This window comes from Rhipicephalus microplus, chromosome 4 (genome assembly GCF_043290135.1).
Source record: "Rhipicephalus microplus isolate Deutch F79 chromosome 4, USDA_Rmic, whole genome shotgun sequence".
In the NCBI taxonomy this organism is placed as follows: Eukaryota; Metazoa; Arthropoda; class Arachnida; order Ixodida; family Ixodidae; genus Rhipicephalus; species Rhipicephalus microplus.
Window position 1 is genome coordinate 149,830,494 of NC_134703.1, and position 26,851 is coordinate 149,857,344.

Consider the following 26,851-nt stretch of genomic DNA (forward strand, 5'->3'; position numbering starts at 1 on the left):
GTTGGTCGTTCTGCCCATCTACTCGCTCCGGCGATCAGAACTATGCCATGTTCAGCAATTACTAAAGATGTTCCAAAGAATTTAGCATTTACAAATTTCCTTTATATTTAAAGAAGTTTGACATCAGAGTGTTGCCAAGAGCACCCTTGCCGCCATAACATTCAAATTGAACCCAATTTTCGGGGAACAAACTGACACTCCGACGCTTTCTAGCGTCGGCCTCCTCATTGGCTATGCATATTCTCCGACGCCAAGTTTTGAAATTGTGTCTAGTTTTGACATAATAAAGAAAAAAATGCCTGTCATATGCATCGTGAAAACCTTCCTTACTTTCATATGGAACATACACGCATAAAGCCGTAGTGGCAGTGAGCCACGTGTGATTTAGAGTGCATACCAAGGCCCTCATACACACCTCATCTACTGGGATAGTCACGAAATACAGACCCACAAAGGGCCGGGCCAGTGAAAAGGTCGAACCGATGGAGAGGGATATATTACACATGTGAAGAAGAAAACGCATCGTTGGCAAGCAACATCGCCACCGCTTGGGTACTGGGTTATGGGCTTATCTCGCTCACCTCGTGCTGATCGTCGCCGGTATCTGCTTAACCGTTGCACTGTCCTGATCATGTTTTCAGCGTAGGGCCACCGTCACAGCAAACGCCAATAAACACTTTCTCACACTGTTGTACACCATAGCAGATACCATCTGGATTTCACACAACGTTTTCATATATTCTAGCTTGACCCTCCTTCGAAAAAAAAAATGTTTGCATCGGGAACCAAACAATATTTATAGGATGTTAGGTCACCCGTAATCGTCTCTTGGAGATATTTCATCAGGAAAAACTATCTTTTAATTCATAAGTAACATACATTGTGACACACAGATCAAAGCCACTTGATCACTTAGTGACCACCACCTGAAAAGAGTGTGTTTCCCTCATCTTTGGAGGGCGAATACTGGCTTCACTAATGCAAGTGAAGCTTCCACTTGCGAATTTTTTTTGTGAACTTCTTACGTTGTCATCAAGAAGGCTTAAACTGCCTCGGTTTTTACCAAGGAGGATTGTTGCCACCGACAGTAGAGTTCTGTAGTATAAGGTTGAAGAAAACTTGATTAAAACTGAATTTACTGTTATAGCTTCTCAACATTCGCATTTTTACTCGTTTCAAATATTTCGTCAAAACGTTTCTGTGAAATACTTTTTGTTATTTAAGTGCGCAAATTATATTTCGCATAAGTTTAAAGTTTTGAACAAGTACAAGCAGATTATTTGGTGTTCTTGTCAATGTCCTCACGTAGGCTGCGGGATAAAGTATTGAAGGAAGGAATGTGAACTTTCGGCTCAGTTCGTGGCAATGCTATAGGGTATCCTAGTATGTGGGTGCTCAACGATCCTGTTCTGAGATGGTTGAGGCACAAGGGACGCCTCTATGCTCTCCCATAGTTGAATATCAAGTGCTCTAAATCGTTAACAACTTGCTCTAAACACATGTAATCATTACCGTATGTTGGTTGCATCTACTTTCAGCGTATCTATCTATCTATCTATCTATCTATCTATCTATCTATCTATCTATCTATCTATCTATCTTTCTATCTATCTATCTATCTATCTATCTACCATCATCATTAATTGAACCCTTGAAAGCCCCTTGCGGGGTATTACATAAGGGGGAGGCACAAACACTATTCAACAGATGCATGATTGTCAATAGTACAAAGCATAATCGAAAGTGAACTACATGATAGAATACAATGTCTAGAGAAGAAAAATATATATATACGTGGAAGAAAACGGCAACAATTGTAAATTAGTGGCCCGACAATCAATCTATCTATCTATCTATCTATCTATCTATCTATCTATCTATCTATCTATCTATCTATCTATCTATCTACCTATCTATCTATCTATCTATCTATCTATCTATCTATCTATCTATCTATGAGTGGGCACGGCGAAGCGGCAGGGAACATGCCGATAACCAAACAATTCTTGTTCACTGTCCAGGCTTTCCTGCTAGTCATCTCAACCAGCACGTGTCAAGCGTTTCCTGTGCAGGACGCAAGATACGACAGCGTATTCTGCCAGAACTGGTCACCAACGGTTCCACATCTGATTGGACCTCGTGTCCTACTCTCGACCGGGACAACACCACTTCTGGCTATGAAGGACGGCCCACAGCATTTCTTCTTCAGTGGGCACGGCGAAGCGGCAGGTAACATGCCAATAACCAAACAATTCTTGTTCACTGTCCAGGTTAGTTCAACCTATTCCAAAGTACGCAGTGGTGATCGTACACTCCTTGTTCTGCCATGCCCACGGACATGTGTTCTCATTGCGTATAGTTGTTTTCATGCCTGTAAACTTGCCGTCTGCGGTCACGTAGAAGAAAATTCTGGTCCAACAGTCGAAGAAATGTTTGAGCAACTAATGAAGGGTCAGTCATCAATTATAAGAGAGCTTTCTGATATCCGAAGTAGGCTGACAGACACCGAAAATGCTGTCACTTTGTTAAATAATCGTTGGAGCGAACTGGATAAGGTATTACACGATGTAAGCGAAAAATCTTCGCAAATTCAGACACTACAGGATAAAGTACTTTCCCTTGTGAATGTAAGTGAGCAACAGATAAGCAAAATAACTGAACTTGAAGACCACAGTCGACGGTCCAATCTTGTTGTCTATGGTATATAGGACCAGGCTGGTGAAAGTGATCAAGTGTTGCATGCGCAAGTCTTCAATAATGTGTTCGCAAAAATACTCAGACAACCCAGCACATCCGTTGAAAGAATTCACCATCTCGGGAAGCGAGTTGGAAATAGACCAGTGATCGTATATTTCCAGGATTTCCTAGAGAAGGAAGCTATCCTACATAGTGCCAGCAAACTCAAAGGTACTAATATATTCATCCCAAACTATTTCAATCAATCCAAACCACGCAAGCGCAAACTGTTATGGCAATCCGCGAAAGCCGACAAGGCAAACGGCAAAAGCGTCTCGCTTATCTGTGATAAGCTGAAGATCGATGGTGTAAGTTATACTTGGGATGACACTAGGCAACAACGCATTGCCTTGAGCACTCGTGTAACTCGTATTAGTCCCTTTCAGGTGACTGCGCACATGGCACCTGCAACAAAGTCACACCTGCCGAGCCTTGACGGGAAGCTTACGGTGCACCAAAACAGCTAAGGATCCTAAATATGAATGCCTGAAGCATAGCAAATAAAACTGCTCAGTTAGAAACTTTCTTGTACAAATAGGATCCCAATCTGACGGTCATAAGTGAAACCTGGTTGCACGATAGTGTCGGCGACGACTGTATTGTACTTGACTCGCACCAAATATTCCGTCGCGACCACTCTTCTCGGAGAGGAGGAGTTGCTGTCATGTTAAAAAAATCCTTGTCAGTCACTCTGCTTCCGCAGATTGATTCTCATGAAAGTCTCTTTTTGAAAGTAACTTTCTGGGGTCATGTGTTTACAGTTTGCACGGTATACAGGCCACCGTCTTCCCCAGCCGAGTTTCTAACGATGCTTTTAGATTATATGACAGCAACAAGTCTGGGCAAGATTATTATGGCAGGTGATTTTAACGAGCCATCTATCAACTGGACGAGTGACCACCTTTCCTAAACAGAGGATAACCCACTTCTTGACATAATGATGGCATGTGACTTGGACCAAGTGGTAAAGGAGGTCACCCGTCCGTGACCTCCTTTACGTTACAGCAAAGCTACGTTACAGCAAGATGTTTGCATAGAAGAGGGTATATCGGACCATAAGCTCGTTTTTATTACTTGTTCTGTTGAAAACTGTGCTAAAACCGCGAAGCCCAAGGAAAAGGTTATTAGTAACTTTGCCCGTGCTGACGACCAGGCAATCTTAGACGAGCTTTGGGTGTTTGCCGACAACGTATAAAATGATTATCCCCTCTCACTATGGCCCCGTCGCGGTGGTCTAGTGGTTAAGGTACTCGGCTGCTGACCCGCAGCGCGCGGGTTCGAATCCCGGCTGCGGCGGCTGCATTTCCGATGGAGGTGAAAATGTTGTAGGCCCGTGCGCTCAGATTCGGGTGCACGTTAAAGAACCCCAGGTAGTCTAAATTTCCGGAGCCCTCCACTACGGCGTCTCTCATAATCTTATAGTGGTTTTGGGACGTTAAACCCCACATATCAATCAATCAATTCTTGACAGCTCTTGTTGGCAATGCACATGATTACAAAAAATGTGTAGATTTTTTTACAGCTTACTCAATGCTATAGTGTTATTATTACGTAGCATTGTTATACTCCAATAAACTCAATATATCTCAGTTTGTGTAAATATATAACGTAACGTTGATCATCCGAAATGCCTATAGGAAGGTAATTCATTGCTTCAGGAACGTTTGTTTAGCTGATTTGTGGCATTTTATGTGCTAGCTGCTAACTGTATGACGACTATTTATTTATAAAATGTGCTGGTAATCTTCAGGAAAAAACTGTCAATAGAGACAGTTATTTGATACAGGCGTGCTTGCTGCCTATAGCAGTCTTAAGAAAGGGCTAACTAAAGCAAAGTCACAAATTATATTGAAAAAGGACACTGAATTCGCGCAAAAAAGCTGGAAGCGAAATAGAAACACCTGTAACCCGATAGCGTGGGCAGGAAAAGAACCTTGTTCAAGACCAGCTGCTAGGAGCTCTAGCAGTCATGCGGGCCGCATGGCTCAATGAGTGTGTCCACTCTTCCAAGTTTGTCATGTTACACTACTGTCGTCTGAGGCAGTGCAGAATTCCGTGAATCCGCCCTCAATAGAACAAGAAGCTGGTACAGCTAATTGCCCTCCCGTTGTAAAGTACATTGTACTCTAAATTATCAAACTTATGTTCTAAACACACGTTTAGTATTCTGAATGGTTCGAGGCCCTCTGCTAAAGAGGGGGGTGTATTATACTTTCGTTACAGGCGCTTGCCTCCGATTTACATATTCTGTCCTTATCTGTCATATGTTATCACCACTCAAGAGTTTTAAAGCCAGTTTTAGAATTCGGAGCATGGTCGTGGCCGGATTTATCGCTCTTGATCACGGTGTAAGCTATACATTTCTCTGTCAAGGGCATTCGCGAAACACGGCCAAACAGAAGAAGTAACAATAAGGTACACTGCCTTATTACTCGCATTGCACGGTGCTTGCAATGCATGTGTCACTTGCTGCATGAAGCCCAGGGGACAAGAATAGGCTGAAAACGCAGTTGCATCTATATTGCTGATTAAAATGGCGTTCGCTGTGTCTTGCCATTTCTGATGAGCTGACTTAAATGGCAACTGAGTTGTGCATCGTCTTGAAAGCCGATATGCCACCACAGCTGTGATTTCTTCCAGTGCTGGATTTTTTCCTCGTCCTAGCCCGCAGGTACACAGTGTTGTAGCTGGAACCAATGTGCGCATGTTGAGTTGCTACGTTAGGAAGGACGTTTGGTATTTACCCCGAAAATTTTTATGACATGTTCCACCAAGACATCAATGAGGCATTTACGGCACGGAAATGACATTGAAAATGAAAGCGATGAGGTGGCGAAAAATCACGCATCTCTTAAACGACAAAATAGAGTAGCATGCGAAATAGCAATGAGTCAATTCTAGAGTTCTGTAAGTGCTTTATTCTCATATATATATATATATATATATATATATATATATATATATATATATATATATATATATATATATATATATATATATATATATATATATATATATATATATATATATATATATATTTCAAGGTCTGGAGAACGTTCCCCTTTCAGTATAACGCTCTTGTGGTCTCTAAGGTATACCGCTAATGGCTCTTGATGCAACGACTGTAGCTTGAAGTTTGAGAATACAATGGCAAGATATGTTTCTCTAATGATGGTAGGATGCTTGCAGTCGAACAAAAAGCTCCAGAGATTGAAACGGGACATCAGGCGTTGGGCTAGCCAGTCGTCATTAATGATACCCACGTTAATGTTCCGGTGAGTACGATGGAGTTGTCCTTGCAATGAGTTTTTTAATTGCTTAGCCCGCGAAAGCAAGGGGGGGGGGGGGCGGAAGCGCCAGCAGGCGGGCCCGGAGACGGCTCAGGCACCCATTGGCGCTGCCGATACTTTGGCATTGGTATCGGTGGTGCCTAGCGAGAGCCGAGGGATACAGTGAGCGCTGCCACCCCTGCGCTGCTAGCGGGCGCGGCTTGTACAAGCTGCGCCCGCTCGGTGGGTACAAGCCTCGTTCATAAGCTGCTTCGCATATGAATTTTCGCTCATACGAGTCGAACGCACGTCGAAGCAGTCTGTGGCAACAGCTTTCTGGAAGACTATCCACTACGCCACTGTCTGTTTTTTTTCTTTCTTGAGAGCGTGGAAATAACACCATAAAATATTGTCATATATTCTAATACAATTCATCCTTTCAGAAATATACTCTCATGCACACATGCGCAAAACACAATATAACATACACACTAAACTGAAATGACCTGAAATAACCACAAAAACTGGGTAAACCATTTGTCCTCTAGCGCACTACCTTTTCTGGGTTTTTTTACCACCTACTACCGAAGTAAAAATTTACTCTCGTGTTAACTGAGTTTTTGAATGTAGGGAGAGTAGTAATTATTTACCCCAGTAAGGTTTTCAGCGGGTATAGAGAGAGTAAATTTTTACTGCCTTTACAATGTTTTTGAGGTTAGTTCTGGGAGTTATATCCGGTGATAAAAAAATAAAGATTGACGGGTGCATTCGCCCAGAGTCGACAAATTTATTAAATAGCAGAATTGATTGAATTTATTGAGCGGCAGAGTTTGTGACACAAAGATTCACATACAGACAAACACGCACACACAACAAGTGCAGAATAATTTTTTTTCTTTATTGCCTTCTTGACTACAGGTCAAGCTAATATGACAATCACTATTACACGTGTTTGATGCGTGACAACGCGTCAAACAAAGATATTACATCTTCATTACAGTCGGTAGTCTTATACACATCTCGCACTTTTATAACAGCTTCGACGAAACACTCATTAACGGATAGAACTCTCACATCACAGTGTCTGTACGATAGCATACTACGCCAAACCGAATGAAGACCAAGTACAAATATAACATCCAAATTTTGCACACAACTATCACAAGGCAGAAAACGAATTCCATATGAAGTAAGAGGTAAATCTTTTTTTAAAGTTCTCTGTAAAATGTCCCAAAAGAAAATAGCGTTCTTACAATCAATAAACACATGTTCAATGGTCTCAGGTTTGTTACACAGAAGACAGCTGCTTTCCCATGGTACATACATCCCTCTCTCTTCAAGCCACGTTTTTACTGGCAAGGTTCCCGTATGAAGTTTAAAAAAGAAGGTTTTCACATTGGGTGGTATACACATGTTTTTCACTCGCTTTAGTACGTCATGACCATATGATTTTTCATACCTTGAACGGTACAGGGGCACAGGAAAAACATTCTGTATTAGGTCTTTCATAAGGCGCTTTCTTTTCACATTAGTTAGGTAATCTATCGAAAACCTCGCCCTTAAGAAACGATATGAGAACACAACTTCGCGCAAGAACGGTGACAAGGTGTGTCGTTCTCGCCTGTCTGAAGATACAAAGAAGTCAGGCATGTGGTGTAACAGCGTTGTTTGAAATAAAGAACGTAAAAAAGAGTCTCTCTGGTCTCTAATGAGCAGGAAACGTGATATTACTTGGTTAAGAAACAGATGGCACAGAGACAGCCCTTCTTGCCTAACTCGCCGAAACAAGTTCGTTCTAGATGTTCTCTCCCACGTAGAGCTCCAGATGAACGTGGCGAATATCCTTTGGACTTTGTGAATGGTTTTACGCTTACAACTAAGTACTTGCAAAAGGTACATAATTTTAGCAGCCAGAAAAACGTTGCATACAGCTGACCGAGAGAAAATTGATAAGCCATGACCGCCTCATCCTTCGGTGGTCGCGCGCAGTTCTTCAGCCTTTTCAAGCCAAAATGCTTCACTGTCTTGATACCTGTCCAATGGTACCCCAAGGTAACGACTAGGCGTCGTGAGCCACTGAATATTTCCAAAAGAACTGGGCGTAAGGTCCCAATTACCATGCCATAAACCAATGCTTTTTTCTTTGTTCATTAACCTTCCACTCGTGTCACAAAACCTTTGAGTGATTTTTAATAACGAAGTGACACTCTCTCTATCAACTGCAAAAAAGGCAATATCGTCGGCGTATGCCAAAACACGCACTTCACATGACTGCAACCTGAAACCTTTAATCCCTGCATGGTGAATCACTATCTGACACAATGGTTCCAAAAATAGAGTGAAGAGCAAAGGACTTAAAGGACACCCCTGGCGCACGGAGGAAAGTACTTGTATGCGCTGTGAGAGTTCTCTATTTACAATTAAATTTGTGGTTGAATTTTTATATGCCAATTTAATACCTTTACATATGATCGCACCAAGACCAACGTACTCAGCTAGCATGAAGAGTATATTGTGTGGAACCATGTCGAAAGCCTTGGCTAGATCAATTTGCAACATAGCTACTTTTAGTAGCGCAGCGTCACAATACTCCAAAATGCTCCTGGCAACATGAATATTCGTGAATATGCTCCTACGCTTGATGCCGCAAGTCTGATGTGACCCGACCAACTTGTAAATAACTCCTTGCAACCTCCTAGCCAGAACTTTCATAAACACCTTATAATCTACGTTTGTTAGCGTGATTGGCCTGTATCCTGTCACTTTGCGTAAAACATGTTGCTCTTTCCCTTTAGGAATCAGCACGGTGTGCGCTCGATTAAACGATGGAGGCAAAGCTGCGCGATCTAAAGACTCTGAAAAAACCTCATGCAATGCGGCGGCCATATCCTCCTTGAACGCCTTGTAAAAGGCGGCATTAATGCCATCTGGACCAGGTGATTTGCCCATGCCGAGATCATCGATAGCCTTCTCAATTTCCCCTATACTAATAGACATTTCCAATAAATGTGTGTCCTCAGCATTAAGTGTCGGCATTTCTATCAAGAACTCATCTACAAAACCCGGCTCCTTTGGTTCGCGATAAGCAAACAAGTCCTGATAATAGTTTTCAAAAGCTTTCATAATATCTTTATGTTCTTTCAATATTTTACCATTCCATTCTATCTCTAGTATGTCGTGAGCTCGAGCATATGCCTTTTCATCTGACAAGGCTCGCTTTGTCGGGGCTTCACCTACGAGGTATCTCTCAGCTCTTGCTCGTATAATTGCGCCTTTATATTTATCTTCTTCGAGACATTCAATTTTGTTTTTGACAACCTGCAGTTGATGTGTGAATAAGCCCGGGTTTTCTGCTTCAATATTCACCAAATCATTTCGCTCTGCCCGTAGCTCACGTTCCTGTTTTCGAGCTTGGTACTGCATGTAGCAACCACACTCTATTGCATTCATTTTTATCTTTTGCTTAAATAATTCCCATCTTTCCGTGGCACTCCTTTCTGCGTTTTTGAAAAAATTCTCGATTTCCATCTTTGTCTTATCTACAAACCCTTCGTGCGTAATTATCTTAGTATTCAGATTCCATGTTTCCCATACAACCTTCTTTTTGCACTTTCGACCTATCTCAAACAAAACTAAGCAATGATCACTGAAGGAAACAGCATAAACGTCATAGTTCTGACATAAAGGTACTATCTCAGAACAAACATATGCTCGATCTAGTCGTGCGTGACTCGAACCTTGAAAATATGTGAAGTGCTGGTGACTGCCACCCATCGCAAACACAGCTACGTCATGTAAAAAGTACTTATTAAGGCTGTCTCTAAGCAACCGAACGCTTTCATCATCTAATTTAGCAGTATACGTGCAATCTTCTTGGGTCAAAACACAATTGAAGTCACCCAACAGAACCACACATTTCTTACATTCAAAGTACGCTTGCATTTCCCGAAAAAACAAACCTCTGTCTCTCGAATTTGTAGGTGCGTATACACAGATAACTCTAAATTTAGTGATCCCGTAACAAAAGTCACACAAAACAAAACGCCCATGTAGGCAACTTTTGACCTCTTCCACTACAATACCAAGAGAGTTCTTGACAAAAATAATACATCCGGCTGATGCTCCCACTGCATAGCTCACACACGCATTGTACCGCAATGAAAATTCTGCTACCAAGCTATCAGTTGCGTCCTCAGTACTAACTTTAGTCTCCTGGACCGCGAGCAACTCAAGGTCTTTTTCTTGCATCAAGCGTTTCAACTGGTACTGTTTGCGACGCGTTCCTAGACCGCGTACATCAGCGTACCAATGCGTAAAGGCGCAGTCATGCTAGCCATGTTGATGACAAAGATGAAAACTACAATGCTGCGCTTACCGTGTCTCGTATACCGTGCAGTGGGAAAACCGGGGTCTTACGCGTCCAGATCGTGTCCCCGAACCAGCGACGATGACGCCGACCGGGTTTCGAGGGCATATTTTTTACTCTTAGCGCCCGTGACGCGATGCCACAGACGCTCCGGGCGTTTCAGGTTGCGTTCCGTGCTCTCCACTCGGTAACGCTTGCCGCGTCCCGTGGTCGCTTCCGGAGACTTTGTGCCGGCTTCTGGCATAGTTATCTCGTTACTGGTACCCATATCTTCCTCCATCGATTCTTGAATGTCCTGCTGGCCGCCTGTTGCGGCCAACTCCTCGGATTCTTTCGTTGAGTCTTTGCCATCTTGCGTTGTCGCGTCGGCTGTCTCTTCTCCAGTTGCCTGAACCGCGGCGTCGGGTCCCACGGCGTTGCTGCCAGGGGCCACCTTCTCAGCCTTTTCGGCGTCCATTAGATTATCTTGGGCGTCGTCTGTTGGCAGCACGGTCTTCGTAACTCTGGCATAACTCCTGACGCAATCTTGACTTTCATGACCAAACGCTCGGCATACACCACAGCGGGGAGTCTGGCAGTCTCGTCGTATATGTCCTTGCATGCGACACCTTAGGCAAAGCGGTGCCCGACCCGGGGCCACAAGAAGGACGGTGCCCCCTCCAATCTTAAAAAGGTGCGGCAAGTCTTCTAGCACCACGCCTTCCTTCAGTTTCAGTCGCATCACCCTCGTCGTTGATATCGCGTGTTCAAAGCCAGCGACGGTCCAGTTGTCGTTGGAAACCTCCAGAACTTCACCAAACTCACCCAACGCTTGTCGAACGCTCTCATTCGAGACCACAAAGTCAACCCAGTGGATTTTCACGGTTACATCATGTTGGATAGGGTCGATGATAGCACAGAAGCCACCCTTGACTCGGAGTCCACCTGTTTTGAGTAATGCTTCTTTGTCATCCTTGCTTCGCATCTTCGCCAGCCAGATGTGATTCATCTGGAAGGCTCCAATGCCAATGATCGCCTTGATGAGTCCCACTTCTTCCAACGGGGCCCGAAAGTCTTCCAACCGGTATGGTCTTTTTTCCAAATCCCCGTGCAGAAACACACACTCTTCCATACTGTCACCCGACAGCAATATAGGCAACAAAAACCGGTAATCCGATGGTGCAGAAGGGAACCTAACACCGCGGCCAGCAGCGGCCGCCGAAGCACCTCGCACGGAGCGAGCCATCACACGTCCGTCTCCCACCGAAGCCGAACGCAGAGTAACAAATGCAGAATAATACACCACTAGAACAGACTGCACGCGTTGCTCGTCTACACTCCGACAATCCGGCATATATAGGCACGACTTTTTGACCGGCCGTGTTGTACCAGTAGGAGAGCTCTTTTTTTGCATCGATTAACAACAACGCTTGAAGGTGTAAGCGTAAGCTTAAGGTGGGCTGCAGGGTACTAAATGTCACACCGACCTTTTATTATAAATCTACATAACCTCACCTTTTTGATTATCCAATCATTACTTGTCACACCGGGCTCGTGGCCCCACGCGTGTTAGCACTGCTGATGCACAAGTCCATAAATTATACCTAAGTACGCACAAATCATGGTAGCTCAGTGATTTTCATCAACGACGGTGCACAAACACAGTAGCAGCACGTATTCATCACAACGGGCGTAGAAGAGCGGTCCACGCCTGCATACAAGCTGCTTGCCGACGGCGTTCTAGGCCTTTTCAAGGAGCACGGCTATCCGACGAAACACAGCTGGCGATCACAGAACACATATCCTGTGCGAATTTTGTCGTCATTTCAGACACAAATGAACACGTGACCGCTATCTTACGGGGACGTGGCGGTGTATGCATACTTCCAACGAAAGACCACCGTCCGGGCAGGTCCGGGTTTTATTCGTGCTCACCGACCACCGCTTGTTGGTTCCGTCTGCCTCTTATCGGCTTCGTGCTACATGTTTGAGAACAGTTGGTGCATGAGGTGGGCAATTCGGGCAGCAATTTACTCATGCAGACATCGCCTACTGTGGAACAAAATGTATGCGATGCTTCTTTCACCTGCCCCGGCGACACACTCCCACTGGTAAGTGGCGGCCGCGGCTCGGTGCCGACGACAGAGTGAAGCATTTTGCTTATTGCTTCTCCAGTAGGCAAGCACGGACGATGACACCATATTGATTTTGTTACCACTGGCAGATCTTCGCGATTCGGCTCGGAAGCGAGATATCGGCGACGTGCAGGTTCGGAGGCGCTCGGAAGAGCCCGGTCGCTCGATGATGTAGGAAACACGTGAGATCCATCAGCCCAACCAGACACACAGATACCGAGCTTCTTGCACTGTCTGTCTCCAAGGCCACCACCGAGCAAAAGCAGACAATTTGTGAAACAGCAGGTTTTCTTTCTTTTTTTTTCTTTTTTGAGAGCCCCCCCCCCGTCTTTTTCTTTTTTTTCGTTCACAGAATGCTGTTCTCGCTTGTTGTGCTTATGCTGCCCCCAGTTCCAGTAAAAGTGCGTTGACTCAAGGTCAATGAGGGTGGCGATTTGGGCTTGTTGGTATGGTTGCATGATGATGGATGGTAGCGCAGACAACGAACACGGACAAGAGAAGGCACATAGACACAACACATGTTGTGTCTATGTGCCTTCTCAAGGTCAGTCCACCTTGGTCCAAAGGCACGGCGATGCAAAAAAAAAAAACCATCTGTGGGCTTCGCGTACCTTCAGTATTCACTGAGAGCGTCACAAGGGAGGTATGGGGCAAAAGCCGCCGAAGCAGCTGCACCTTGCAATCACGTGGTAATAAACTCTGAAGCGCAGGTTAAAAATCACGTGATAGAAAACTCCCTACGTGGTAAAACTAGATTTTGACATCCTTTTTATACTTGCCGAGAGGTGGTGGTAAAACTATGTCATGTACCATCTTTTACTCCTACACGAAGTAGTAATATTAAACGCGAGAGAGTTTTCAGTGGTCATGAGCCGGAAAACCCCCAAACTCGGATAGTTTTCGCTTACAGTGTAGTCCCACGAATCTACAATTGCGGTAAACAAACACAAGCGTACGCCCAACCCTTTCCTGAACCAAGTCAAACGTCTTAAAACAACACACAGTGGCTTCTAAATAAATTGCACTATTCTTTTCTAAAAGCAACTATGAGTAGTGTGAGAAGCCGCACATGGGGTATTTTAAAGTTCTGCTCATCGCCGATGCCTTACCTGGTGATGACGGCTCCTTGCAGGTGGAGCACGCCTTGATTTTATTGTAGTTTTTGTTGGTGTTACTCTTCTTGAACTCTCGTTGGAGCACTCCACGCGGGTTCATCACCACGCGGGAGCACGGCGATTTATTGTGCGTCTGCGTAGTCTTCTTTCTCGGCTCCAGGATATGATTGCTAATAGAGGGTAAGGGGATGTGGCCACGGCGTCTTACCAGCCCCTAAACAGGCTGTAACGAGCTAGCACGTAAGTGCGTTCTGGCAGTGCTTGGGGCAGCTGTTGAACATATGCAGTAAGAGCGAATGACATACTTTAGCCACGAAACAAAAGAATTGGCAGCATATCCACGGAGGAGGAGGAGGAAGAAAAAACTTTTATTGATGCTGGCTGTGCCAGATATCTCTTATCCCCACCGGGCTGGTTGACATCCCTAGTCTGGGACGTCATTAGTCGATGCCACCAGAGCCCGCAGGACAAGATTTCGCTGTTCCTCTAGTGTGGAGCTATTGAGTAGGGTCGTCTCCCCGTCCTCTTTTGTGGGGTTGAGAAAGGGGGTTAATTTTGGGTTCATTTGGCAGGCCCAGAGCGCATGGTAAGTGTCGGCCACTTTACCACAGTACTGGCACTGCCCACTTATTTTTGGGTCGTAATATTTGAGTATGGCTGGACAGAGCAGCGCGTTTGTCTGTAGGCGCCACAGGACGCGCTCCTCCGTTTTCGCGAATCCCTTCGCTGCTTGGTGCGGGATACAAGCGAAGTTGCTCAATGTAGTATTCTTTGATTTCTTGAAACCGTGTTAAAGATGTGGGACGTTCAGCTCTATCAGGGGAACGGGGAGTTTCCCGGAAAGTAAGCACGCGGGCCGCTGCACATGCAGCCTCGTTACCCTGTAGACCCTGATGTCCCGGAGTCCATATAAGACGTTTTGGGGTAGGATCGCGGTTCCTGATGCTGAATTTTAAAAGTCTATTAGCCAATGGAGAGAATTCTCCTGCAAGATAGCTCTCGCAGGCTCTTCGAGAGTCTGTAACTATTTGTTTTGAGTTCTGATGGGATACTGCCAGTGCAATGGCCACCTCCTCCGCCTTACTTGAGCTTGTGGCTTTGAAAGTGAGGCCGTCCACCTGCGTTCCTTGATGTATTACCACCGCTGTGTAGTATCCCCTAGGTGACGGCCCGGCGACATCGACGTAATAGCCCCAATTACGGGAGCCAAGCCGTTGTTCAAGTGCCTCAGCGTGCGCTTGCCTCCTACCCTGGTGCGCCTCCCTGGTCATATTGCGGGGAAGCGGGGACACCCAGACTTTTGTTCTCCAAAGTTCAGTAATACGCTCCACGTTTTCTATTTATATCCACGGAGTGAATGATGGATAGTGGGGCGAAGCATCCGTCCGTCCATTCGTTCTTGCTTCCGTTCATCCATGCGTGCGTCTGTGTGGCCGCCCGTGCGTCCATCCGCCCATCCGTGCATGCGTCTGTCGTGCGTCCGCACGTTCATCTGTGCGTCCATCCCTGCTTTCGTCCATGCATCCGCTCCTGCATCCGCCCATGCGTACATCCGTCTGTGCAGCCACCCGTGCGTCCGTCCATGCATCTGTCTGTGTGTCCGTTCGTCCACTTATTCAACACTCCAAGTACCACCATCTCGCATGTTTTCATCATATATTCCTCCTGTAGAAGCACCGTCATCCAGCGGACATTTCAAGCACTGAATGAGGGGAGGCATACGCACAATTTCTTACCACTTGCGCTTCGTGTCGACTTCCCCCCTTTAACCACCTCGAGTTCATGGTATATACTAGTTCACTGTATTCATTGCAGGCGGCCCAACGCTCGCGAAGCCTTTCTAAATCCTAGAAGGTTACGTCCAGTGAGTATAACACAGAAACCCATTCTTGTCTTCTGCGCGGTGTTGAACAATGAAAAATTTGCAGCTTGCGCGTTAACTAAAAGCAAAGTTCTTCTGTCTCTCATTCCCCCTTAGCAGTTATTGGCATGTACATTGAGCATTATCTTTTATTGTTCAACAACGCACAGAAGAAATCTCTCCCGAGCCGACACCAAATTGGAGGTCAAAAAGAGGTCAAAAGAAACCGACACCACCTTAAAGGTAAAAATGGTATACTTATTATACACTACTACAATGGCTAGGAGGGACGAACGGGTGCCGCTATAAAGAGCTTCGCCCTAAAGAAAACACATAGTAAAGAACCACACAACCAGAAGAACGGGCGACACTTCCAACTAAATTATGCTTAGCGCTAGCCCAGAAATGTACATACAACATACAAACATGCACTTTCTTCACACAACCTTACGCTATCCAACTATCAAACAATATCTTTTTCGATACGTACAATGCTACCGATTAGTCGCTGATACGCCTTTCTCCTTTTTTTTATCATTCGATAACCAGATCAAGCGACTTGAAGCTGCGAACTTCCCCGACTCGTTATTTACAGCTGTCTACGAAGAGCTTTTGCGGAAAGCGAGGGGTAAAGGTACTGGAGCTTCCACGGATAAAACAAGAAATCGAAAACGTGATATCTGCAGTGATTTCTTATGTTCTTAGGGTCTCACGCCATCTGAAAAAAAAAAGTAGCATGCCGGAGTAAAACTCAAACGTTCTAACCACTCCCTCGGTTCTCTTGAGCAGAGCTCTCTCAGCTGCGTAGCGGCTGTTGCTATTGAAGGGAGGGGAAGGTTGGTTGCATTGTGTCCGTCTTGTCATGGCTGGTGCTGCGTGCGAAGGATAGAGACCAGTGCCTTTCGATACGTTGGCGGACGCCCGTAATGGCAAGCCAGCCCCCGAAGGCACTAGCTTTCGACGTAGTCGTTCCCGAAGGGACTAGTTCCGGAGACGTCGTTGACGCGACGTCTTCAGTAGTAGGAATCGAAGAAGTGTACTGCGTTCAGCACTTTGGAGGCCGGAACTACCAAGTTACCGTCAACAGTGAGGCCGCACTGGCCCAAATCGTAGACGCGTCGCACCTTATCAACCGAGGAGAGCGCGTCGCTATCGTACCCCTGGGACCCCAAGTTACCCAAGTGACCGTCCTGTTCGTCCCGTGCCGCGTACCCAGCGAAGTCCTCGCACAAGCACTCTCTTTCTACGGGAAGGTGCTGAACGTCACCAGAGGACTCATCAGATCACGCGCAACCGTGACCACTGGGACGCGATACGTCCGCATGAAAATGAAGGCTTCGTCACCGTTGCCCAACTACCTCAAGTCGCGGGCCATCGAGTAACATGTGACTATAAAGGCATCCAGCGAGTGTGCCATCGATGTGGAGACACTGGGCACTTCCGCATGAAATGCACATCTCCGTTTTGTCGAAGGTGCGGCGTTTATGGCCACGACGGGAAAGGCTGCTCGCTGCCGTGTCGCGGTTGTGGGGACCCGCATGCCACCGTTGCCTGCACCATCAGGCCATCGTATTCCGGGGCGGCATCCAAGGTTTTCCCTCCACTTCAACCAGGAACACCATCTAAGAACAAGTGCTACGATTCGTCAACGCGAGCCGCGGTAAACGACCACAACCAAGGTGCGCCAATCGCGACGCTGCACCAGACGCCCACAGCGTCCCCAACAATTTCGGACCTGTTAATCCCTCCAGGTACTGAAAACTTAAGGTCCCCGCGTCCCGTGGCCATTTCTGAGGAATCGCAGGCCAAGCCCTCGTCAGACGAAGCGCCTCGTGAGGACGGCGTCTCGGATGGAAATATTGCATATGACGCTCCTCGCGTTGCTCCTCTGTCGACAACATGTTCACGTGTCATCGAGGAGTGTAATTCTCAAGACGAAGACACCTGCACCTACGAGGACTCCAACAGCACCGCGAGTGAGGCGCCCCTACAAATTGATGAAGACACCAGCCCCAGTGACATAAGCCAGGACAGTGCAGATGCCTTTGTACCATCCTCGCTCAAGAGCCCGGACTCCAAACGCCACCGGATAACTACTCGTGACATAGAAGCCCCCACCAGAGACAGAAGTCCCCTGCGGACTTCGACGCGATCCCGGAAGCCCCGAGCCTCTGGTGGATCGCCTGGCCGGAAAAAATGACTCAGCCACTTGCGGGGCACTGCCTCCCGCACCTGATAAAAGTACCCCTGCATTTGCGTGATCCTATACTATGTTTTCATTTTCCCCGTGGCTCTTACTCTAAATTTTGTTACATTTAACGTTCAAGGTTTCCGCAATCCACAAAAACAGGCTGAGGTATTGGCTTTTGCGCGTTCAGTGCACTGTGATTTGCTGTTCGTGCAAGAAACAAATTTTTTCAAGCTTTCTGATGTACTCGCTTTCAAGCACGCGTTCAATATTGATTGTTTCTTTTCGTACTCCAGCACGCGTTCGACTGGGGTCAAAGTCATTATTTTTAAACCGAGGTCTTTTATGCGACCATCATGTTTCCTTCGATGCCTTCGGACGCGAGCTGGCGTTCGACTGCACCTTTTTTTCGTTAAGAATAACATTTGTTGCCGGGTATGCCCTAGCGGCACACGTGAAATCAAACGCGTTCTTCCAATCTCTTGATGCGTTCCTTTTAAATTCCCAACATGTGGTACTTTTAGAGGATTTCAATTGTGTCTTAGAGTCACACGCAGACGTTCGAGGTCCTGGACGCAGCCGGTCAAACTGGAATGCCAGAGAACTCGAACGTCTAGTGCAGCAATTGGCATTGAGTGACATTCATCAAAGTGTGCGTGGCAGTAATTATGCCTATACTTGGCACCGAGCAGTGTCGAGCAGCCTGATTGATCGCGTGTATGCATGCCCAACCAAATCTCATTACCTACGTTCACGACACCGGGGTAATGTCATTGCCACCGACACCAGTGTACATTAGCGACCATCGACCAGTTCTCTCTCCGCCTGCCAGCGGGGACGCCAACGATTCACAGACCATGGCGTCTCGATTGCCGCCTCCTCCAGGACTCTCTGGCTACGGAGAAATTATCCCAAGTGTTACGCGCATCGCTCGTTGGGGCGGATGTAGCTGATTGGGATAGCCTCAAAGAACAGTGGTGCCATCATTGCAGTGCGTCGGGCAGAGGACGTTGCACCCATATGTCGAAAGATGCGTCATTGTAAATCCAGAAGATACGCATTGCAAATCGAGATCTCAGTCCTTACACTGTAATGCAGGCATGGCAAGAAGAGCTCGTTGAACGGTACCAACGTATTATGCTCGCTTCTTCACTCTCGGCTGTAGCTTGGCGCTGTAGACGTGCACCATGTGCGCACCCTGAGGTGCTAAGGTATGCACGCAGAGCTCTGCTTCGTCCACCAGGTTCGCGTGCCCATTTGCTGAACTCTCCCGCCCCAGCTGCTGCGGGTACGCGCGACTTTCAGGAATTCACTCAACACTTTCAGTCAACAGCTCAATCTGGTGCTAATGTCTGTTACCCAGGATTCGTTTCTTCGCATCCTCTGCTAAAAGATTTACCTCATGATTCCAACATGTCAAATGACATCCTGCTATCACCGCCATCCGTTGAGGAAATCAAGGGCGCACTAGACGCAATGAAAAAGGGATCGGCCCCAGGGTCTGACGGACTCCCTACAGAGTTTTATGTACAGTTCTGGCTTATCATTGGTCCAACTATGTCACGCGTCAGTCGCAAGTGTTTCCAAGATATTACACTTCCAACCTCTTTCCACAAAGGCCGTATAACACTAGTTCCCAAGAAAGACCCAATGTCCACGCGACCAGAAGATTGCCGCCCTATTACCCTGCTCAATGTAGATTACAAGCTGTTGGCCAACATTTTGGTGCGCCGAATCAGTCCATTTCTTGCAACATTATTCGCTCCCCACCAGGTATCTTCTGTCCCGGGCCGAGAAATACACACCCATACGTGGTTAACGCGTGACAATACTCAATACACCACTAACTGATGTACGCAAGGACTGTTGGTTTCATTAAATCAAGAGAAAACTTTTGATTTCATAGAACATGGCTACATACTAAATGTTTCACATGCATAAGAATTCCCGGATAAGTTAATTGACCTCATCCACGCGATGTACACTAATTCAGAAAGTACCCTTTACATAAATTCCCGTGAGAGTCACGCATTTAGAGTCACGCGTGGGGTCCATCAAGGGTGCCCCTTTCCCCAGTGTTATTTATCCTTTCATTAGAACCCTTCTTAAGGGCCGTTGAACATAACCCGCAGTTTCGTGGCTTACCTCTACCCGGTAACACTCAAGTAAAGGTCACTGCATATGCAGATGATATTACTCTATATGTACACAATGAACAGTCGCTGCAGCGTGCTCTTGATACATTCTATGATTTCGGTATTATCTCCGGTGCAAGGTTAAACTTTTCTAAAAGCCAGTATTTTTTCCTTGGCAACCCCAGCGGTCGTATCAACATCACGTCACACTTACAGTGGTCTCCTGAGATTTCAATACTCGGAGTTACTTTCACTGCATTTGGTATACAAGATAGCATCTGGTCATCTGTTGTACAAACTCTTCTAAGTGATACCAAAGCAGCCAGGTACTTCGAATTTCTCCTCTTGGAACGCCGATACTTAACTCAAACGGTGTACCTAGAAAAATTTGGGTACCTTTGCTATCACCGCTCCACGTTTGCAGGAAAGTGCAATGCTGCATCAGTTCATTTTTTTGGTCTGGTGGCACAGAATTGTTATCGCATCCAGCGTTAGCTCATCCGCGAGAACAAGGCGGTTTTGTATTCCCCGACGTTTCCGCCACGTCTTCTACATTGTGCCTCCGCACTCTTTTACGAATACTAAGCAATGATGGCATGCCTGCTCAGACACTGGCTCGCTACCATCTGAGGCCATCACCACGTGTCTTCTTGCCGGATACCAAAATAAACCAAGGTCCCCAATCAACTGAATTACCATCTTTGTATCGAGCCCTTCTGGCATTTCACCGACGTTTGGAAGCTACGTGCCCAGAGATAGAGGTGGCTGATTCTAAAGTGGTGGACACAATGGCCACCCTTCTATGGCCCTTGGTGCCCCAGCATCGTCAAACTGTAATGAACCGCGCTTTGAAACCAATAACTGCCGAAGTGCTGCCAGGGCATCTCAGAGACTTTGTCTAGAGGCTGGGCTGGGACTTGCTCCCCACGCGAGATTGGTTGCAGCGATGACAGGTGGTTCGCACTTCCACTTGTCCCAACTGCGTCATGGTAGAGACCAATCGACATGCGAGGTTAAAATGTGTGGTTTCCCGCCTTTTTTGGCGTGCGGTTTAATCTGGTTTTCGGGGACAGGGTGTGCGAACTTTCGCGTCCAACGGCCGATTTCCGCGTAGCCGCTTCTCCGCTCTGTTAATAGTTGCGGGGCTGTTCAGCCTTTGGAGAAACCGATTTGAGGCCGTAGCTGCCAATTGCCGCCGGCGTGCTTTGTGGCCGATACTGGGGAGAATGAGACGAGAGATCCTCGCGTTCCTCTCCGAGGAGCTTTTGTTCCTCGGGGAGCAAGAGTTTCTGTGGCATTGGTCGTGCCCTTTCGTCAAGGTGGAACACGAAAGGATACAACTCATTTTTCGACCGACTTGGTGCTAAGCAGCGCCCGCTGAGTTGTTTTCTATGATTTCATTTGTTACATATCGTGTTTCATTGCATCTATTGTATTGTTATACCACTGTATCACGATATCTCATTGAGTTCTTGTGTACATATATGCCAACGTTGTCATGTATATTAGAGCAAATGTCTTCACTGTAACGTATTGATGTTAGTCGTGAAATATAGATGTGCTGAAGTGTATGTGCCCTGTTACTGGAATGGTGTGAAGCCTTTGTGTTCTGTACATGCTGTAAATAATTTTTTTCTAAACACTTTATGTACAGGAACGTGCGTTCAAATTTACGAGACTGCGCCATTGTTGGGACCGTCGCATGTTGCCTCGGCAGAACTGATAGTGCAGAGCACTCTTTGCTGCGACCAGAACGACCATGAGGAAACGAGAGCCAGGTTTTAACCCCTCGTTTGCCCCTCCCAATCGATTCTCCCCACGGCCAACCAAAACAATTCAGTCCATTTATTGGACAGGCTAAACATACTTGTTGCAATCCTGTCCTCTCGGTCTCTTATTCAAGCACTCGACCTCTCGGTCGGAGAGAGAGAGACGAACGAACCGGCCTGCACACGACGTTCCGCGAACTGTGCGAATGCACATGATGGTGGCACCGTTCGGCTGCGGGCCCCTGCCATTACTGCGAGATGGCTACGCTGTCGAGCCCGACAGCCGTCTCGCAGGCTCAAATCAAGATGGATGGGTGTCGATACACCGGATGTCTTCCCGTCACCCGCCGGCACTCCGCTGGCCAGCAACCACCTAGCTGGTTGTTAAAAGCGGCGACCGACCATGGTGTTTTTACTAGAGCGGGCGTCCTTATGCCGAGATTATCGTTTTCCGAGAACCGGCTTCTTGGAAAGCGCACCGTTTTGTGACAAAAAAGACTCACCCCCTTGCTTGCGAGGCCAGACCTTACAGCCGGTATGGGGTACCAGTCACTGATACAAGTTTTCACCGAACATGTCAACATCGCTGGTACCTCTGTACTAACTTTTGGAAGTAGCAGCCTACTTGTCGTAAAGAGTAATAGAGGATGCATTTGACAAAGAGTTCATTGTGAAAGACACGCTTGAAAAAGATAAAGAGGCATCATATGCCGCTTCAGTACTGACCCATATTGACCGTTCGAAAGAGTTGCATTATAAAACGCGATGCTTCATCCTACGCTGTAGGAGCCACTCTCTATCACAAGTGGATAGGTTACTTAGAACTCGTAAGATTTGGGTCGTGAATGTTGACCTCTGCAGAGAAGGAGAACTCCCAGATTGTGCGAGAGGCAATGAATTTGACCTGCGGTGTTACATGGTTTTGCGACTATTCATTGCAATTGATATAACTCTTTTGAACAATTATCAGTCCTTTACGGTGTGATGAGCCTTACCATGAGGGCAGTTCGCACACAGAGATAGGTTGTGACACTAGGCGTTTACAGTTCCTTTTCCAGCAAACACCTGCTACACACATCAACAACTCCGATGCATTGAGTCATTTACTCATACCTTCACATCACGTAGTGGAACTGCAAGGCGTCACGACAGTCGTCTTATATATAGATAAGCAGGACATCAATAACATGCCAGCTGAACAGCTATGCTAAGTATGCCAACTGAGACGAACTCATTTCTCAAATATAAAAATACACACGAAGTGGTTCTTTATGGGACGTTGAGCTGTTGCTTACTGTAAATAAGGTACTTTTACTCTAAAGGGGATGGCAAGCTGCCATAACAATATAGGACATGGTATGAGCTGTCGCTGGAAAATAACTTCTACTTGGGTCACTGCGTGGTCGTTTCCTATTATATTCACTGGGTGGAACTGTGGCACTGAGATAATTCAGCCACTATAGAAATTATGGCCACTGTAGTAGTAGTGCATGGCCAGTCATCGTGTTTTCGGGCTTCGAACACACATCTGGCTAGATTTCTCGATGGAATAGTTGACTTTGAAAATGCGGCCCACGGTATTTGCTACGGTGCAGAAGTCCATGGGGACGTTGGTGCTTGAGATATTCTTGATTTGTTGAAAAAATATGTGAGTTAGATCCTCAAATGAGTCCTCCTAGTGTTCTGTGAGAGTTTTTACATTAGCGAGCTTTAGTACTGTGTACGTAGCCTCCATGTTGGCGCGACCTACAAAAGAACGCTTTGTATTGCAAAGAGCGCTTGCGCAGAACTTCTGCCCGTGTTCACTATGGGGGACGCAACGCTTTTATGTACGCACCACCATTACGAACGCTACGTATGCATTATTACTTAAAACACGCAACTGTAGGAAACTCCATACTTCTGACATATCCGGAGCTTTGCGAACTGGCTTCTTGGTGCGTACAATCCTTCAATTTCACTTTACCTATTCAGGCGTTGTTGCAAATAAAGGAGGAAGAAAAGTCCAGGGTTTTCAGGATCATTGGTTGAATCCCGGGTTTCGGAAGCAGAAGCAAGTGTGAAAATTGTGAAAAACAGACCCGGACTCGAGTGCAAGGCTGCGTCTAATCGAAAATCAAGATGAGAGCCAACAGATGAAAACAATGTAGTGGGATAATCCAACACCACCGAGACCATTCACAAGGCCCGTTCATAACCCTCTCTCCAGACGGCATACATCACGCTAGTTGTCCGATGTTATGACCGGCACAGCAAGGAGGTGGCTTGCAAGAGACGCTCATCGGCGTAATGGTCAAACGCTGTCCGCGTCCTGCAGGAACGCGAGAGGCGTCTGTGTGCGCCGCAGGAAATGCACATCAGCGTCGCTGGGACACACAGTCGGCGTCTAGCGCGTGCACGGACGGCTATAAAAGGAGCGTGTCGGAAGTGCGCTGTGCTCTCTCTCTCTGGACTTCACTGGCCCGCTTGTCTCGAGTGCGCTCTGGGCCCTTGTAATGGAAAGGCGCGTCTGTATGCTCTCGTTGCAATGTAATTCTCTTGCAAATATGTAAATTGAACGCATCTTCTACTTGTTCGTGAGACGCGTCGCAAGAGTCGTCCTTCGCCGGATCCTGGGTGGCAGTCTCAACCCCTCCCCGGACATATCACCGACTGTCCAGTGGCCGAGGACGCGTCGCTCAGGTGGTGGTGTTGGTCACCCCGCGCACTTTTTTACCCCGAACGGCCGACAAGCCACGACAGGATTGCCTTTCATCGCTACCTGCTTTCCTGGTTAGACTGCGTTAGGCTTGGTGCTGCATCGCACTGCTCTGAGTCTTCGTTCCCACGTGTCCTATTTTATTGGGGTTGTATTTGTGAGTATGTGATTACACATCGATCAGTGTGACGTGGGACGTTGTTGTGTTACTGGGTGCCGCGGCAATTACGACAGTGGTTCCAAAAGGCGTGTTTTCGCATTCCCCAAGGATGAAGCTCGGAAGAAGTCTTGATTAAAAGCCATTCCGCGAAAGTATTTCACACCAAGCATACACTCCAAGGTGAGAAACTGCTGAAGTTTGTTGTCTTACCGGCTCTATCGCATTACTGGCGTTCTGGCTCTGTTACTGTTGAACGGAGCGAGTATCGTGAGTGGTGATGGTAGTTTTGTCGCGCTTCAGGTAGGGCAGTGCGGTAAAATAGAACAGAAATACTAAGGCTCGTGTCAAAGTTCCCATTAGCCCGTTTCGTATGAAAGTAATGAAGTCACTGTTATGCTTGGCGCAGGCCTGTGAACTCTACTTCCTTGAGGCTGACTTAATCACAAAGCTGACACATTTTGACGCAGCATCAGGACGGACATTGACAGTCGACAGTGAGAAGGGGCGCCTAGTGTCAGATGCTATACCATCGGTGTTTCCGAACTGTCCGTCCTACCTGAGCACGAATCGCAATTGTCGAGAATCTCCTGTCTCGAAACGAGCTCGAATGGAAGACGAGGCCTTGAGCAAAGCGATTAAGGACTTTATTTGCGCAAAAAAAGCGAAGAGGAGAGAAATGCTGTGTCCTCTTTTGAACACTTAAGAGGCAAGCTTTCTGCTTTATGCAGTAATGATTTCTGGACCATCAAGGCCAACGATCGTTGTGTGATGTTTCTCCGCATCGAAGGTAATCCTTCACCGCACGTGAGGTTTTCCGTCACTGTGCTTGCTGATTTCTCACTTGCAGTCTTAGCAGGTATGACCAAGCTGGTTTCATTACCTTGCGGAGGCGCAGTTCCAGACGCAGTGCGTGACATTCGGACGTTGTCCTCACTGCTCCAGCAGCTGGAAAACCACATGACTGAGACGCCTGAAGTTGCAAGTCCGTCGAAAACAGCGTCAGTGTGGCAGCATACCGGCTCTTTATTGAATGAACTGTCCCAAGACAGTGACACGACCGAAGAACACAGTGCTTTGTTTCATTTGCTACATGACCAAATAGCTCTCGCACTCGCTGCCCCCATTCGTCGCTACAGTGCTGAAACATTAGTGTTTTCTGGCATCCTGCACTCCATATCTCCGCACGCCTATAACTTTGCCAGATCAGCGTCGACGTAGACTTTACTCCATCCTTCAACCCTGCGCCGCGTTCGTTCCAAGTATGGAGGCGATCCACTGAAGGAGCAAAACGAGGCGAACTTCCTCTCCTACAGTCGAGAAAGAGTGAAGTGCAGGCAGCCGCACGTTAATACGGTGATGCTAATGGTTGATGAAATTCATATCAAGCCATACTTCGATTATAAAGGGGGCAGCATAGTTGGATCTGCAGCCAATTCTCAAGAGGCAGCCACAACCGCTCATGTTTTCATGCTTCAGTCGCTCTTGTCATCAAACAAAGATGTGCTTCACATTCTTCCTGTTGCTAAAATGACCGCCGAAATTCTACATGAGTTACACAAGGAAGTAATTTTAGAAGTGGAATCTATTGGCCTCAAGGTCATTTCTGTAATCACCGACAACAATTCCCTCAACCGGAAAATGATATCGTTTTTCTCAGAGAAACAGGAAGTAAGCATTGTATATCCTCATCCAGCCGACAACAATCGGCCTCTGTTTTATGTCGTAGACTCTGTGCACATACTGAAATGCACCAGGAACAACTGGATGAATAAAAAAAACGAAGGAATGTGCTTTTACTTTCCTGAAGTGAGCCTGTCAGGAATATTGCCCGACGGGCCGCCCAGAACGAAAGCAGCATAATTTGAAGCCGTACGGCAGCTGTATGCATTGGAGCAGACATCGCTTCTCAAGCTTGGCTACAAGCTAAATTCCAAGGCAATCAATCCAACATTTATGGAGAGACAAAATGTCAAGTTGGTGTTAAATGTCTTTAATCCGTTTGTATCAAACGCAATTGAGACGCGTGGCGATGCCCTTGAAACCACATGTGCCAGTTCAACAGCTCTCTTCATAAACATAATATCGACGTGGTGGAAAATGGTCAACGTGAAGACCCCTTCAAACGGTCGCCGACTGAACGACACCCTTCAAAACCCAGTGAATTCTACGGTGGATCAACAGCTGGTTTTCCTTAGTGGCATGGTAGACTGGCTGGATCCTTGGAGCAGCGTCAGCATGAGCCGTGGCTGCTTGGCAAGGGAAACACATTCTGCGTTGAGACTCACTTGCTACTCCCTTGTTGAGCTGTCGCGGTACTGTTTACAAGAACTGAAGTTCAAGTATGTCTTGCTGGGAAAATTTCAAACTGACATTCTTGAAGATCGCTTCGGTCGCTACCGTCAGCTTGTTGGTGCACAATATCATGCTTCCTTAAGGCAGC